Source organism: Oryctolagus cuniculus, chromosome 7 (genome assembly GCF_964237555.1).
Source record: "Oryctolagus cuniculus chromosome 7, mOryCun1.1, whole genome shotgun sequence".
NCBI lineage: Eukaryota > Metazoa > Chordata > Mammalia > Lagomorpha > Leporidae > Oryctolagus > Oryctolagus cuniculus.
In genome coordinates this window covers 864,973-882,387 of record NC_091438.1, presented here as the reverse complement: position 1 = coordinate 882,387, position 17,415 = coordinate 864,973, and the positions used below count along the sequence as shown (strand labels likewise).

General features: G+C 46.8%; 1 long non-coding RNA gene across 1 annotated transcript; it reads left to right on the top strand.

Moving 5' to 3' along the window:
* Positions 1-5,909: 5,909 nt before the first annotated feature.
* On the top strand, positions 5,910-15,659 carry LOC138850460 (uncharacterized). The gene is made up of 4 exons (XR_011390229.1): positions 5,910-6,568; positions 10,121-13,154; positions 14,310-14,422; positions 15,056-15,659. It is a non-coding gene; the product is annotated as an uncharacterized lncRNA (long non-coding RNA).
* The last annotated feature ends 1,756 nt before the right edge of the window (positions 15,660-17,415 follow it).

The window sequence follows — 17,415 nt, the reverse complement described above, 5'->3', positions numbered from 1 at the left end:
TCCTGCCATCGGATCAGCACGGTGCGCCGGCCGCAGCATGCTGGCCGTGGCGGCCATTGGGGGGTGAACCAATGGCAACGGAAGAAGACCTTTCTCTCTGTCTCTCTCTCTCACTGTCCACTCTGCCTGTAAAAAAAAAAAAAAGATTATCTGTCTCTAATGTTAAAACGATCTCCTTAGGTTCACATTAAAATGAGTTTATGCTTTCATCCCTTCATGAATGACAGAGGGAACCTCATATAATGTTTGCAGTCAATAATGCAGAAGGGTTGGTATCCCAAAGAGCAAATGCAAATTCACAGAGAACAAAGAAATGACTGGAAAAATCAAGGATGAATAGATTTATTAATTCATTAACAAAGGCAATGTTTAAAAATAAAACTACTTTGGGCTGACATTGTGGTATAGCAGGTTAAGCTGCCGTCTGTGATGCTGGCATCCAGTATGGGCACAAGTCCAGGACCTGACAGTTTCATTCCCAGTCCAGCTCTGGGCTAATTAGCCTGGAAAAACAGTGGCAGACGACCCAAGTGCTTGGTCCCCTGCACACATGCAGGAGACTTGGGAAAGATCTCTTTGGCCTGGACCAGTCTGTGCCATTGGAGCCTTTTGGGGACTGGGCCAGTAGATCTAAGACCTCTCTGTCTTTCTCTGTAACTCTCATATAAATTTTAAAATCTTTAAGAAAACTAAAAAAAGAAAAAGTCACCTCTAAATCTTGAAATTTACAGTTAATATGCAGTGGAATTTGATCCTTCAACTCTCACAATAAGCAAGCTTCCTGGTTTTTTCAGTGACCATTTTTACATTCAGTGTTGCAAAGCTGACATAGAAACAGGAGCTCACCCCACATGACCTTTCCTAAGGTTCTCCATGGAGATGGGAACTCAGTTTTGCTAAGACATAAAGGACATAAATGTTCATGACTGCACTACTCTGCAGGATGCACCACAAAGGGGAGGACTCTCCACACCTGTCCCGTGGCTGTAGGAACCCAGGGAGTCTCCACTGTAGAGGAAGGCAGTGGAGGGCAGAGCTGGGATCGCCTCTGGGGATCTCAGATTCAGGGAATCTCCTTCCAGGTTTCTCTCACTTCCTACTTATCTCCCAGAGCAGATGTGCACTGTGTCCCCTGAAATCCATGCCCTCAGGGGAAAGATTGCACGCTGGGAAATGAGTGAAGATAAAAGTGGAATGGAGGCATTTAGGGTCTGTGCCACTTCACACAGGCTCCAGGATATGCATAGACTGGAGAGGTAGGACATGTGCTTCTGATGGTGTCAGAGTACCAGGGAGAGACTTACCCGGTGCCCATATGGGATGCTGGTACTAAAGGTTGTGGTTTAACCCACTACACCACAACACTGGCCCAAACTTTTATGTATTTTTACTAGAAAATCGCTCATGGCTTCTAGGTCTCCAGCTTTATGCCATGAGTTTCTCTTTTCTGACTTTCCTCACAATGGGACTGGGGTTATGGGTTTTCAGGAAGTAGATCACAACAGTAATTTATTGCCCGTGGTCCTGGACAGCAGACAAATATTAAAGCTCTGGAGATTTCTGGTGCAGACCTGCTCTTCACTGATGGGTCTGCAGCTGTGGCCTTGAATGGCGGGACGGTGAAACAGGCTCCCTAAGACTCCTTTTCTTTTTAAATTTCTTTTTTTTCCTCTTCCTTCCTTCCCGCCCTCCCTCCTTCTCTCTTTCTTTCTTGAGCTACAGTGACAGAGGGAGAGACAGATCTTCCATCTGCTGGTTCACTCCCCAAATGGCGACAATAGTGGGGAGGGCCAAGCTGAAGCCAGGAGCCTGGAACTCCCTCTGTGTCTTTCATGGGCGTGGCACGGGTGCAAGACTCTGGCCACCACCCAAGGCTTTCCCAGGCACATCAGCGGGGAACTGGATTGGGAGTGCAGTAGCCTTGATCTAAGCAGCGCCCATAGGGAATGCCGGCGTTGCAGGCAGCCACTTAAGCCGCTGTGGCGCAACGCCTGACGCCCGAAGCCTCTGTTGGCCCTGTAAGAAGGAGGGTGCACTGATCGTGTGCATTCCACTTTCATTCCGGCCTGTGGATTCCACACAAGCGCCGTCTCCCACCACGCGTCGTGAGTGTCCACGCATCTGTGACAGATATCCTGTCGTGCTCTGCACTCCACACTCTAGGGCTCCAACGTTCTGAGGATAACGTGTGTGTGTGTGTGTGTGTGCCCGCGGGGAGCGCTGGGAGACGGGGTCTGAGGATGGACGCCCCGGTGCCTTCATGGAATCGCGGTCTTCTGACGCGCGGTGCCGGCGGAGATCACTGGGAGATGGAGTCCTTTGAAGCTTGTCCCTGGAGATGGAGTCTGAGGTGAGCGCCTGCAAGGTGTTCTGGGAGAAGCGGTCCTCTGACGTAGGCATCCTGCTAGGAATTCTGGGAGATGGAGTCTGACGCAGGCGCTCACAGGACCCTGGAAAGTTAGTCTGAGATGAGCGCCCGCGAGGTGTTCTGGAAGACGTGGCCCTCTGACGCACAGTGAGCGCGGGGACCTCTGGGAGATGGAGTCTGAAGCGGGAGACCACAGTGCTATCTGGAAGACGCGGTCCTCTGACGTAAGCATCCTGCTAGGAACTCTGGGAGATGGAGTCCTCTGAGGCTGTGGCTCACTGGGCTCTGGGAGATGGCGTCAGAGGCGGGGTGGGGGGGCGCGTGGAGTTCTGGGAGACGCGGTCCTCTGATGCACAGTGCACGCGGGGACCTCTGGGAGATGGAGTCTGAAGCAGGAGACCACAGTGCATTCTGGGAGACGCGGTCCTCTGATGTAAGACGCCCACGGGGACCCCTGGGAGATGGAGTCCTCCGAGGCTTGTCGCTGGCTGGGCTCTGGTAGTTGGAGTCGGGGGCGGGCGCCCGCGGGGCTTTCGCAGATGGCTTTCTGAGAGTTTCATGCTCAGGGGGTCTGGAAGCTGGGGTCCTCAAATACGGCACCCCAGCAGGGCCCTCCGTGAGACGGAGTCCTAGGAAGCTGGACACCCACGGGGCTCTGGGAGATGGAGTCTGAGGCGGGCGCCCATGGGGCTCTGGGAGATGGAGTCTGAGGCTGGCGCCCACGGGAGTCTTGGAAATGGAGTCTGAGGCGAGCGCCCACGGGGCTCTGGGAGATGCAGTCTGAGGCGGGCACCCACGGGGCTCTGGGAGATGCAGTCTGAGGCGGGCGCCCACGGGAGTCTTGGAAATGGAGTCTGAGGCGGGCGCCCACGGGAGTCTTGGAAATGGAATCTGAGTCCAGAGCCCATGAGGTGTTCTGGGAGACGCGGTCCTCTGATGCGTGACACCCGTGGGGACCACTGGGAGATGGAGTCCTTTGAGGCTTGTCGCTCGCTGGCTCCGGGAGTTCGAGTCTGAGGCACCCATGGGGCTCTTGGAGATGGGGTCTTAGGGATTTGCACAGAGTGCTCTGGAAGACGGGCTCCTCAAAAGGGCACCCCCGCAGGGCCCTCCGTGAGAGGAGTACTCGGAAGTCGGCTGTCCGCGGGGCTCTGGGAGATGGAGTCTGAGGCAGGCGCCCACGGGACTCTGGGAGATGGAGTCTGAGTCCAGAGCCTGTGAGGTGTTCTGGGAGACGCGGTCCTCTGAAGCAGGATGCCCGTGGGGACCACTGGGAGATGGAGTCTGTGGCAAACGGCCGCGAGTCCTGTGCGGAGTCCTAGAAGCCACCAGAGGGCACGCGAGCCTGCCTTTTCTGACTGTAGCCATCAAAGGTGTGAGAAGTGCGCCAGAGGGCGCGCGAACCTGCCTTTTCTGACTGTAGCCATCAAGGGTGTGAGAAGTGCACCAGAGGGCACGCGAGCCTGCCTTTTCTGACTGTAGCCATCAAGGGTGTGAGAAGTGCGCCAGGTTCCCAGCAAGGATGAAATCTCAGATCTGCACTCTGTAAAATGCTTCCAATCTCTGGCTGACAGGTCTTCAGAGTGCTGGACACAGAAAGGTCTGGGGGGATGGGGGAAGAAATTCCACCTAAAGCACAAGATATCTACCAATAAGATATCCATGGCCGGCGCCGTGGCTCACTAGGCCTCCACCTGTGGCGCTGGCACCCCAGGTTCTAGTCCTGGTTGGGGCGCTGGGTACTAGTCCCAGTTGCTCCTCTTCCAGTCCAGCTCTCTGCTGTGGCCCGGGAAGGCAGTGGAGGATGGCCCAAGTGCTTGGGCCCTGCACCTGCATGGGAGACCAGGAGGAGTTGCCTGGCTCCTGGCTTCGGATCGGCGCATCGCTGGCCATAGCGGCCATTTGTGGGGTGAACCAATGGAAGGAAGACCATTCTCTCTGTCTCTGTCTCTCTCTCACTGTCTAACTCTTTGTCAAAAAAAAAAAAAAAAAGATGGCCACTGAAACTAGTATGAGGCCTGGACAGTGACCTGTAATACTGATTTTTAGGTCCACATGATGACCTGTAATATGGTGTGATATCTGATCTCTGAAACTAACTTGATGTTCCCTGTGTGGCTTCCAGTATTACTCTATCATGTCTGCATAGTGACATCCTACAAGGTTGATTGGTTTGGCAGGTGGCTGCACTGGAATTGGTGGGCTTACTGTGTTAAATAAAGTTGGATGGTCTCTGTTTTTCCTGCATGGTGTTGACATGATTGTTTTCAAAAGCAATTTCCTTCTCAAATCTACAGGGAGGGTGGGACAGTGATGAATGAAAGTTCTTATTGCAACTGCTACTGTTTCTTTTAAAAGATTTTAGCAATGGGCCAGGTGCAGTGGCATAGTGGGTAAAACCACTGCCTGTAGTGCCAGCATCCCATATAGGCGCCGGTTCGAGACCTGGCTGCTCCACTTCAATCCAGCTCTCTGCTACAGCCTAGGAAAGCAGTAGAAGATGCGGATGGAAGACCTCTCTGTCTCTGCCTCCTTCCCTCTCTGTGTAACTCTTTCAAATAAATAATTTTTAAAAAAGATTTTAGCTGTTTATAGATACATATTCTGATATTCCTGTTTTTAAAAGATTTATTTATTCATTTGAAAGGGAGAGAGAGAGAGAGAGAGAGAGTTTTCAATCTGCTGGTTCACTCTCCAGATGGCTACAATGGCAGGAGCTGAGTCTATCTGAAGCCAGGAGCCAGGAGCTTCCTCCAGGTCTCCCACATGAGTGTGAGGGCCCAAGGACTTGGGTTATCTTCTACTGCTTCCCCAGGCCATAACTGAGAATTGGATCAAAAGTGGATCATCCAAGACTCGAACGGGTGCCCGTATGGGATGCCAGCACTGCAGGCGGCAGCTTTACCTGCTACACCACAGTGCTGCCCCCCCTCTTTTTTTTTTAAAGATACTTATTTATTTATTTATTTGAAAGGCAGAATTACAGAGAGAGAGAGAGAGAGAGAGAGAGAGAGGTCTTCCATCCACTGGTTCACTCCCCAGTTGGCTGCAAGGGCTGGAGCTGTGCTGATCTGAAGCCAGGAGCCAGAAGCTTATTCTGGATCTCCCATGTGGGTACAGGGGCCCAAGGACTTGGGCCATCCTTCAGTGCTTTCCCAGGCCACAGCAGAGAGCTGGATCGGAAGTGGAGCAGATGGAACATGAACTGAAGCCCATATGGGATTCTGGCACTGCAGGCAGCAGCTTTACCTGCTACGCCACAGCACTGGCCCCCTTTCCCTCATGACAACTTGTCATAATTTCTTCTTTAAGATTTATGTATTTGGCTTGTTTTCACATTTGAGTATTTCTTAAGCAGCTAAGTTAGATAATTAATTAAAATTTATAGATATTCTAGTTTTTTGTGGTTACCCTAAGGACTTATAACCACATAAGTATAGGGTAGAGAATTATTATTGTGTTTATCTTCAGAGTATAAAACTGTATACAAGAACTTGATTTAGACATCAGTGAACTTGAACTGAGTTCTGAAAAGCCATATTTCAGATAGGTGAGATCTTGAAGAGTTAAAATTGTATATGTGCGGGTGTAAAAAGTTAAGCTTAAGCTTACAGGTTTAAACCTTCCTGGTGCAGCTGTGAAAATAAAACAGAGTGAAGTAGCACCTTGACAGTAGGGACTCCATTTTGGAGCACTTGAGACTGCATTCTGGGAAAGCAACCCCCCCCCACCGTGAGACTCTGGTCCGAAACTATGATCTCAAATAGTCGGACAATAGCAGTGCACTACATCACCCTTGGCAACACACAAAAACCCCCTAGCATGATTGCTCAAGCTTAAAAGTAGAAAGGTTACACCTGGGTTACCTGGGCTAATAATGAAGATGTGATTTGTCTATGTCTTAAGATCATAATTGCTGATTGTAAGACTTTAGCAACCGCTTAACAACCGTGTATTCTCTTCCCCTTCCCGGTTTTGCGGTTTTTGCCTTTATAAACTCTAACCTTTGGTTATTCGGGGCTGCTCTGCTCATGATGATCAGACAGCCCCAGCATGCTGGATAATCAATAAAGCTTCCCCTTGCTGTTTGCATAAGAGATGTCTCTTGGTGACGTTTTTCGGGCAGTCGACTCTAACATTTGGAGGCCCCAGCGAGATCTGACTGCTGCCTGCAGACGTCTCCAACGGATATCTCTTGGGGTAAGTGCAGGCGCCTATTCGTGTTGTCGGCCGGCTTATTTGTGGTTTGTGTCTCTTCATTCTGGATTTTGGTAGTTTGTGAGCGCTCCAGGGTTTTGGGAACTGTGCTGGTGTAGTAGCTGCTGGGACAGGGCGTGAGCCCTTCCTGGCTGTGGCCGGCAGACGTGCCCGGGGGCCACAGGCTACGGCCCTGAGGGACGCCTCAGGAGGACAAAGGAAGGCTGGGGACGCCCAGATACTTCCGACGGGGCAGGCGTGGAGTCTGCATTCCCAGCACAGACGGGGTGGCCGGTAAGGCCTTCTTATTATTAGTCTTTTGTAGTTGTAAGGTGCTTTGTTGGTTGTCTTGTTGTTTGTTGATTGTGTTCTCTTGTCATTTAGCATTGTATGGGGTGCTGTGATGGCTCCCGTTTGGTAGATTTGGAATCTGCATTTGTATTGCCAGCATTGTCGCGTGACTCTGAAGTGGTTCTGGAGTCTGCATTTGTAGGTTCTGAAGTGGTTCCGGAGCTTGCATTTGTATTACCGGCATCCTCACAGGGCTCTGAGGCGGTTCCAGAGTCTGTGTTTGTATTGCTAGCATCGTCGCGACCAGTAGTTTATCTCAGTTCCTCTACGGACACTTTGTGTGGTTGTTGTGTGCTGATTCTCTACACTGTTTGTCTGTTCGTGTACATTGTGTTGTCTGCTAACATGGGCCAGACTGTGTCTACACCTTTGTCTCTAACTTTAAATCATTGGTAGGAGGTAAGCGACCGGGCACATAACCTTTCTTTGTCAGTCAAGAAGGTAAAGTGGCAGTCTTTCTGTGCCTCTGAATGGCCCCCCGGAGGGCTCTCCATTTACCACTCATTCGCCAAGTGAAAGAGGCCGTTCTCCTCCCTGGCCGTCCTGGGCACCCAGACCGGGATTTTGAGAAAACATCGGAGGTCAGTATTCCTTCCCTCAAGCGGGACCGGATCTGTGGAAGTGACCGTTGAGTGTCCGGCACCCCACAGCTCTCCGAGAACGCGGAGTCCCCCCGGCCACGGCTTAGCTACGGCCGAAACTCCAGAGGGATTGTAAGGAATGGGAGGGAAATTAGGAAGGGCAGTTGGCTGAGAGCCTGGAGACCCCCTGAGCTCGCTTTGGCTTCCCGGCGGCCGGACTGCGACCCGAGGACCAGGTCTCTCTCTCGGAGGGACGCCTGGTCACGCTGCCTACTGCTACGCGAGCAGGGCTTAGCTTCGGTCGAGGCTAATATTGGCCCTCCAGGTAAACTCAGACAACTAGGTAGTGGGTAACCTTGAGTGATAGGAGATTTCAAACCCCACTCAGCCCCCAGACATGAGGAGCTTCATTGCTTTCTGCCTTCCTCCTCCTCCGGGGGGGGGGGGCTCCCTCCCCCACTCTTTTGCTCTCCTCATCTCCATTCCTATACCACTGGCGAGGAGAAAGGGAGAGGGAAATTCCACAGGTCTCTCCACCTGGGGAAAAGCTGTTACCTGTTACCTGTTAACCCTTTCCAACCGGGTAAAAAGTTTTCCGTCTTTGCAGCTTATGGTAGCTCTGGTGCGTCTTAAAAGTTTTTTGTAAACTATTACTGTTGCTAAGCTTTGATTGCCTGAGGACTAAATCTGGAAAAGAGCTAAAGTTAACTATCTGTTGTAATTGACTGAGTGTCTGCAGTAGTCCTAATTAATCTGGCTTTGGTTAAATTATAGAAGGTTCCCAACACCCCACGGCTAGTCCTGCCAGGCCCCGGTGTGTGCAGTCTTCCCTGTAAATGGGGGACCACAGCCTTTCTCTGCACTCCAAATATCTCTAGGCAGAGCCCCCACCCCAGGGCTGCTTCTTTTTCCTCTCCTGGAGGAATTTCCAATTCAATACCACTGCTGACCTTACCTAAGGGAGCCAGAACCTTAAGCCATTAACCCTTTCCAACCTGATGGGTTTTTCTCTTTGCAGCTAATAAAAACCTAAACAATGGGTTCATATGCTGATAATCAGCTCTTTTCTGTGCTGCTGTCCCTGACTCATCTGAGAGCGTTCACCTGTCTTGAAGGTTTCGCGTTTTTCTATTGCCATTATGAGTCTTGATTGGAAAAACTACAGCGCGAAGTTTGTTTACATTGTTTATCTGTTTTTAATGTCTAAGTAATTACCCAACTGATCAGAAATGTACTAATTTTGGCTAAATGGTTTGACTCTCTGACAGCTTAAATTCTAAACCGAGTCTTCCAACTTTGGGCTTCCAGTCGGATCCCTGGAACTCTCAAAGGATGAGACTCTAAATTTGTTAAAGTAACAGCTGCTTGAGTCAATTCAGATTATATAAAATATATTAAAATGTTATAAATAGTGTCAGACCTATGCTGTATTTATGTTTTTGCTTTCCAGCTAAAGCGGTCTTATAAAAATAAGAGTAAAATTCTGTGTATACAAGCCTTTATGTTGTTAACTAAAGTAAGCCAATACAGATTGGTTCAGAAAATTGAGGTAATGCAAATGCCCTTCGGTTTGCTCAGTGGCTTGCTTGCTCAGTTTTACATGTCTTTGATATGCTTTAAACTTGTTTCTCTTAATGAGGAAGATCTTTTCAAAGTTGTAAACATACACTAATGTTTGCTGTCCAGGAGGTGTTATCCTTGTGTTACTTAAAAACATAAAAATGTAATTTTAACTTTTATTTCAGATAATGGTGTGGTATTCATTAATAACTCAGTGTCTTAAGTCATCTAGGCATCAGTGCTAAGTAAAACTTGGAAAAATATATTATATATACTTTTAACATCTCAAATTCAATAAAAAAAAAAAAAACTGAGTTTGTTAACATGTATTCTCATAGGTTGGCCATACATGACAATTCAAGACTATGTAAAAATAACTATAAGTATAAAGTTTCAAAAGGTGTAAACAAGTCATAAAAAGTTTTAAAATGTTTATAATTTTAAAATATTATTTACAGAGTTAAGTGCTAATACCAAAATTACACTGACCTAAAGTTAAAGTCTAATCTTCTGTTATAACAATGGGGTTTAAAAAAAAAAAAAAAAAGTGTACTAATGTTAGTAAATATCTAAAAATGGTCTAAATCATAAATCTTAAAATCTGTTTCTGCAAAAACTGTAACGTCTATTTTAACAGTGTCTGCTTAATCGATTACTCTGCCATTTCTAGAGTTAGGTCCTGTAAGCTCTTTTTGACTCTGTTAAATAATTCTAAATTATGTAAACTCTTATATACAAGGGTTTTTTTTTTAATTTCTGGTTTATTCGACAAGAGACATAAAATTCATATTAATCCATTGTGTACTCTACTGTCTCTGTTAAGTTATGGTTATGCGGCAGATGCTAAAAAACTGGGTTCCAGAAACCCAAGAAAGCGCTAGTGTCCACAGGCTACACGGTAAATACCCGGAAGCCAAAGGATGGCAGAGACCTCTGCCACAATTTCTCCTCTAAGTCAGGCTACACAGTAAACACTGGTTAAACTGCCAGTTAAATCTAAAAGCCCAAAAAGTCAGGCTAGAGACCCAACTTGCTGCCTCACTTCTCCTCTTTTCTCTTTCAGAAGGGAAGTTACTACTGTTCTGCAGGACTCTCCACTGTGATGTACGGTTTGATCCCCAGACCTTATATAAGGGATGACTGACCTTTTCTGTAATAATGCCTGGCCACAGTATAGGGCCCCAAACAACATAACAAAAAAAAAAAAGGGGGGGGGGGTTAAACTGTAAAATAATGTGACAACTAGATCAATTTTTTGGTGTGAAAAGTTACACTGACGACCTCAAAGTATACAAACAGGTCACCACAGTTGATCTTACCTAAAGGGTCATAGTTCTCCTCATGGGCACGGTCTTAACTCGCAGGAAAATACTAAGTGTCAGAATTTGCCCATGACCATAATTTTTCTAGCTCACCCTGATATTAAAAAAATCTCCAAAAATCAGGGTTGGGTTGGGCACCCCCCTTGACTGGCATCATAGAGGCTGCCTCCATGGTCCACTTTATTAGAGACCAGTGGAATGAGGAGCAAGCTAGCAGCAGGAGCAATGTATGGATGGGCAACAGGCCAATCAATGGCTGCTTTACACGGTGATCTGCCGTCAAGGAGACCCAGCAAGGCCAGTGCACCCCAAACCTGTGCACCTGTTGCTGATATAAGGAGCCAGGGCGTTGGGCAAGCAGCTGTCGTAACAGCAAATGCCTTCTGTCGGCCCTGCCAAGAGCACAGCCACTGGACACGGAACTGCCCTGGGTGTCGAAGGACTCCTGGTTCAGAACTACAGACCCTGTGGCCCCGAGCTAAAAAGCCTTTGGCTCTGCCCAGCCTCTGCCCGGCTTCCAGCTCCAGCCACTGCTATTGGGGATGGCCTAGGGTCAGTAAAACGTAAATTGCCTATTTCTATCAGCCTCCTATTTAACTCTCCTAGTCCAGCCATGTAATGCGAGTCAACAGGGTGCCTCCCTTAAAGGAGATTTGCATCTCTTACAATTTTCTTAACAGCACCCCATGGATAGGTCTGGGCCACACACACCCTGCCAGGCCTTAAAAGTCTATCCAATAGTCCAGGGGGAAGTGGTCCCCTCCACTCCTGTACTGAAACTATAGATGCTTCTCCTTACACCGTGTGTTTTTAATGCCCTTATTTGTTTTGTCTCTAACAGACTAAAAGCTGTTAACTCCAAATGGTCGTCAGACAAGGCTTCCAGCCCATTCCACTGGACTACCTGAGCAGCCCTCTGGACCAAGCAGTACAGTCTCTCCAAGGCCACTGTTGCACACCATAAGACAGGTAGCAAGAGGAAATACCCAAATCCCCCTCGACGCCCACCTGCCAGCTTCGAAGAAGTTACAGAAGACGGAACTCCATCCATAATCCCAAAGAAGAATTTTGGGTATTACCTCTTGAGGAAAAAAATATTAGGCAGAAAGTTAGTTATGAGCTTATGTGTGTGTGACATAAAGGCCTAATGTGTCCACCATATGCATCTGCATCTCAGTCATCCTGACAATGTTTCATGGACAGCCCGGCCTTTGCATCCTGCCCTGCCCCCTTCTACCTGATAACCTGCCAGGTGGAGATCCCCGCCCCTTCTGCCTGACAAATCTTCCACAATCTCCCAGATGTAGCCCAGTATCTGCATTTCAGTATTACAGAACAGGCGGGGGTTGGATCTCATTTTCATGAGGGGGGGTGTGTGTTATGCGTGGCCCTAAAGGAAAAATGTTGTTTTTATGCTGACTAAACCCAGGTGGAAACTTCATGGCCAAACTCAGAAAACGACTGGAAAAATGGCAACAGGAGAGGGAAACTCAACAGGGATGGTTTGAGTCATGGTTCGGCCGGTCCCCATGGCTTACTACCCTACTGTCAGCCCTAGCAGGACCCTTAATTGTTCTACTCCTAATTGTAACCATAGGACCTTGTGTGTTAAATAGACTCATCACCTTCATGCGGAAACAAGTTAAAAATGTTAAACTCATGGTCATAAGACAACAATATGTCACATTAAAAAAAAAAAAAACAATCTCTAAGATTAGAGATCCTTACAACAAGGAGTGGGGAATGAAGAGTTAAAATTGTATATGTGCGGGTGTAAAAAGTTAAGCTTAAGCTTACAGGTTTAAACCTTCCTGGTGCAGCTGTGAAAATAAAACAGAGTGAAGTAGCACCTTGACAGTAGGGACTCCATTTTGGAGCACTTGAGACTGCATTCTGGGAAAGCAACCCCCCCCCACCGTGAGACTCTGGTCCGAAACTATGATCTCAAATAGTCGGACAATAGCAGTGCACTACATCACCCTTGGCAACACACAAAAACCCCCTAGCATGATTGCTCAAGCTTAAAAGTAGAAAGGTTACACCTGGGTTACCTGGGCTAATAATGAAGATGTGATTTGTCTATGTCTTAAGATCATAATTGCTGATTGTAAGACTTTAGCAACCGCTTAACAACCGTGTATTCTCTTCCCCTTCCCGGTTTTGCGGTTTTTGCCTTTATAAACTCTAACCTTTGGTTATTCGGGGCTGCTCTGCTCATGATGATCAGACAGCCCCAGCATGCTGGATAATCAATAAAGCTTCCCCTTGCTGTTTGCATAAGAGATGTCTCTTGGTGACGTTTTTCGGGCAGTCGACTCTAACAATCTCACTGCCAGATTAACTATAGGGTAAAAAGTAGAATAAGAAGGGACTGGGATCAAGGATGGATTAATCTCACAGTGGGGGAAGTGTTCACTGACATAGCTTGAATGGGGATGGGAAGAATGGAGAGAATAACCATGGATCAGGAAGCACAAATCAAGTTGTCAGGAAGGTGTCCTCCTGATCAATTCACATTTCCAACTCTTGATTTTGCTTCTTTTTTTATATTTTTTGCAGATTTTTTTGAGAGGCAGCAAGACTGACAGACAGAACTCTCATGCACTGGTTCATGCACCAAGCACCTGCAACAGACAGGCTTCAGTCAGGCCAAAGCCAGGAGCTGGAAGTTCAATCCAGGTCTCCCACACCCAAGTATTGGATCCCTTCTGAGAGTCTGCATTAGCTGGAAGCTGGAATTAGGAGCAGAGACAAGACTTCAACCCAGGTTCTCTGGTATGCAATGCAGGTGTCCCAAGAGGCAGCGTAGCCACTGAACCAAATGCCTATGCTGACTCTGTTTTGATACTGTCAACTGATAAACATAATCTTCCAAAGCAATAGCTTGTGTTTTTATTGAATGTAATTACAAAATAGCTTAAATGTCTATCTGTCTTCGGAGTGATGTAATTTGAAAATCTTTGGAATTTTTTGAAGATTCGGTTATTTGAGCAATGTGTTCTCACCCAAATCTTGTTTCTTGTGATGTCAACAAGTACTGAACATTATGTAGGATAAAAAGTGTTGATAGAAATATTTATAGAGTCTGTATACAAGGGGGCTTCAAAAATTGTGGAAAAATAAAATTAAGATATGTTTATTTTGATGCAAAACTGTTTCAACTCCATGCATAGTTTTTTCAAAATATGCACTTTCTATGAATTTTTGAAGACCCCCTCATATTTTTTAGGTCAGTAGCTTTAGAGTTCTTTTGAAGCATAAAGTTCTCTGTGGGGAGCAACCCGGACTGGACTGAGTTACTGGAATTAAGACTTATTCTATGCATCTGCTCTCCCACAATATGGCGCTGGGAGAGGAGGCAACAGCTTCTACCCAGCTGCCTCTCACCAACTTGACAAGCTGCAGGACCTGCTCCTGATTGGAGGAGAGCAGTGTACTCGGCGTGTGGGCAGCCAAGTTGGGATTGGCGGAGGAGGACTATAAAGGAGGAGAGAGACGGCATGCACGAGGAACATCTAAGGGGAACACCTGTGCAGCCCCCGAGAGAGCCGGCCGGCGGTGTGCCGCTCCCCCGCGGAAGTGGGGAATGTGGCAGGGGGAACCGCCCTTCCACGGAGGTGGGAGGGACAGTAGCCAACCCGGGAAGAACCAGCAGCAAACCCGGGGAGGGCCGAGCAGACAAAAGAACAGCGCAGGGTCCTGTGTCGTTCCTCCACGAAGATGGGGAGCGACATGATGGTGCCGTGACTCGGATATGAAGCCTAGGCAGGGTTTAGTGTCGTTCCTCCACGAAGAGGGGGAGCGACATAATGGTGCCGTGACTCGGATATGAAGCCTAGGCAGGGTTTAGTGTCGTTCCTCCACGAAGAGGGGGAGCGACATTCTCCATTTTGAATAATGTAGAATTAATATTTTCTGATTCTTATGCAGAAAATCAGCTACATTTGTTGCTGTGGATTCATTCTGAGAGGAGGAGCATGGTGGGGGCAAGAGGCGTGGAGTCACCACACAGACCCCGGGAGTCAGGTGAAAGCAGGCCAGAGGTGAGCAGCCCACAGACTCATCTATTTCAGTTGCAACAGCAGCTTAAATAGCCAAGAAAGCCTATCTGGTTAAGGGGTGGTTTATGCCCTAACCAATCACAGCCTGTTGCCAGGAAGTATCCAAAGCCATCAATCACAGCCTGTTGCCAGTCATGCTCTGTTGCCAGGGGGTTTCCCAGGGGGTTTCCTAAGCCACTCCTGAGTAACTGATGCTTGCTTGCCAGTGGCCATTTTGGCATGGCCTTCTCATTCCACCATACATTAACATCTTTCAACTATAATTTGTCTGAGAAACTGTTTTTAAAACATTTCCTTCATAAAATTTAAATGAAAATTAGTAGGAGTTTATGGGTAATCTACTATATAACTTAGTGTGCAGGCTATAGCCAAAGCCACTACTGTAAAGGCCAAATGATTTGACTTGGCCCCTGGTTTGATCTTGGGATACTCTGGCTGCAAAGTCATTGCTCTCTCAGAATGCTATGAAGTTAGAAAATGCTAGGTGGGAGTGCTGGCATCGTGGTGTAGCAGGTAAAGCTGCTGCCAGCAGTGCCGGCATCCCATATGGGTGACGGTTTGAGTCCAGGCTGCTCCACTTCCAATCCAGTTCTTTGCTATTGCCTTGGAAAGCAGTAGAAGATGGTCCAAGTCTTTGGAGCCCTGAACCCACATGGGAGACTCAGAAGAAGCTCCTGGCTCCTGGCTTCAGATTGATGCAGCTCCAGCCATGGCAGCCAATTGGGGAATGAACCAGTGGATGGAAGACCTCTGCCTCTCTGCCTCTTCTTCTCTCTCTGTGTTATTTTCAAAAAATAAATAAATAAAAAGAAAATGCTAGGTGGGAAAACATGAAAAATGACTACATATCAGGCACTAAGATCAGAGAACACCATTTCAAGACAAACCTCAAAAGCAAGTAATCAACTATTTCTAAGAAAACAGAGCTTGTAAAGGTTCCTCTGGCATTTTTGCAAAGGAATACAGAGTTTAAAATAAAGGCGGGCATAAATAAGCTTTAGGAAGATAAGCTGACAAGTTTTCCTTCAAAAGAATCTGCTGAAGCCAAGAAAATGGTCATATTAGAAACAGATTATTTGAGAGGATAGTTGACACCTGTATTTTTCTAAGAAAGTCAATCATTAGAGATGAAATGGTCAAATATCAGAGAAAGTAAGACTGTGTGGTGATAGAAATAAATACTAAAGTGCTCTTTAGACTCGGAGCTTCTACACAGAACAAATAGTTAAGGGTGGGTCTGGGGGCTTACGATGGCCCCCACACAATCCAGTGAACGTAACTGTTGTGCAGGACAGAGAAACACAGACAGAGTAGTGGTCTCAACATGGGAGTCAAAGGGTTTCCTCTGATCTCTCCAGAGAGTGCAGACAGCACACTGCCAGAGTGAGGTGTTCAATTGGGAAGAAAGTTCTACAGACAGTTTGTGGGACCAGTGCTGTGGCACAGCACTGTGGCCTGAAGCACTGGCTTCCCATATGGATGCTGGTTCAAAACCTGGCTGCTCCACTTCCAATCCAGCTCTCTGCTATGGCCTGGGAAAGCAGTGGAATATGGCCCAAGTCCTTGGGTCCCTGCACCCACATGGGATTCATGGAGGAAGCTCCTGGTTCCTGGCTTCAGATCGGCACAGCTCTGGCTGTTGTGGCCAATTGGGGAATGAGCCATCAGATGGAAGACCTCTCTCCCCCTCTCTCTGCCTCTCCTCTCCCTGTGTAACTCTGACTTTCAAATAAATGAATAAATCTTTTAAAAAGAGGGCAGTTGGTTTAGTTCCTTGTCATTACACACACATATAAATGCTATTTGAAATCTCCCTGCCCATCCAATAAAATCCCACAAACATGAACACAGGCACACATATGTCACATACCCTAGCCCACACTTGAATAGGCCTGAGCCACACAAATGGACACACCACAGTGCACATCTAACACACACACATACATGTGCATAGTATTTGATGTGAGTGGGTATACGCAAACATATATTTCATAAAGGTACACACACTCATACACTTAACCTTCACACACATAGTACACACAGATGAAGGTACACATGAAGATATACAATAACAACACTAACAGAGATTTATACATGTTAGACAAGCACACACATCACAATGCATGTATGAACATTAACATATACTCATGCACATGTGCACACAGATACAGACACAGATGTACAATCAGAAGGTTCCAGAGAGAGTAAATTTATCTCAAGATGTTTGAGAATTTTAAAATGAAGAAAAGGAGACATTAACACAAGAAAGGTGGAATAAACATATTCCCAAGCCTCTGAGAAACAGGGGTGCAGATATTAAAGCCTATGTCTTACTGCTCTCTTGTGGTGGTTTTAAAGAACACCTTTCTGAGCACTGAACAGTCTCTCCTTCCTTCCCAAATGTCTAGAAAGTAATAAGCCTCTCCAAATGTTTTGGAATCCACTATGAGAAACTGATGATATTTGACAATTATTACAAAACCAATAATGTAGTATCATTTTGTCAGAACTAATTACCTCCTGATTGCCATGTTCTGAATTCAAGGACAATCATATACCAAATGCTTGGATTGGTTTAAATTATTATCCCCTAAGAATTCCCTCACTATATCTGTTAGCCATTTGCATTTCTTCTTCAGAGAACTGTCTTCTGAGGTCCTTTCCCCATTTCTTAACTCGATTGGTTGTTTCTTGTTGAGTTTTTTATGTTGCTGATATATTCTGGATGTTAACCCCTTATCAGAGAAGTAGCTCACAAGTATTTTTGCACTTTCTGTTGGACGTCTCTTCACTCTACCTTTTCCTTTGACATGCAGAAGCTTCTGAGTTTTGATATACCATTTGTCTAGTTTTGCTTTCGTTGTCTATGCCTTGGAGACCTTAACCAAGAAGTCACCATCTACACCAATGTCTTGAAGTGTTTCCCCTATATTTTTTCCTAGCAAATTTAGTCATAGGCCTTAAATTCAGGTCTT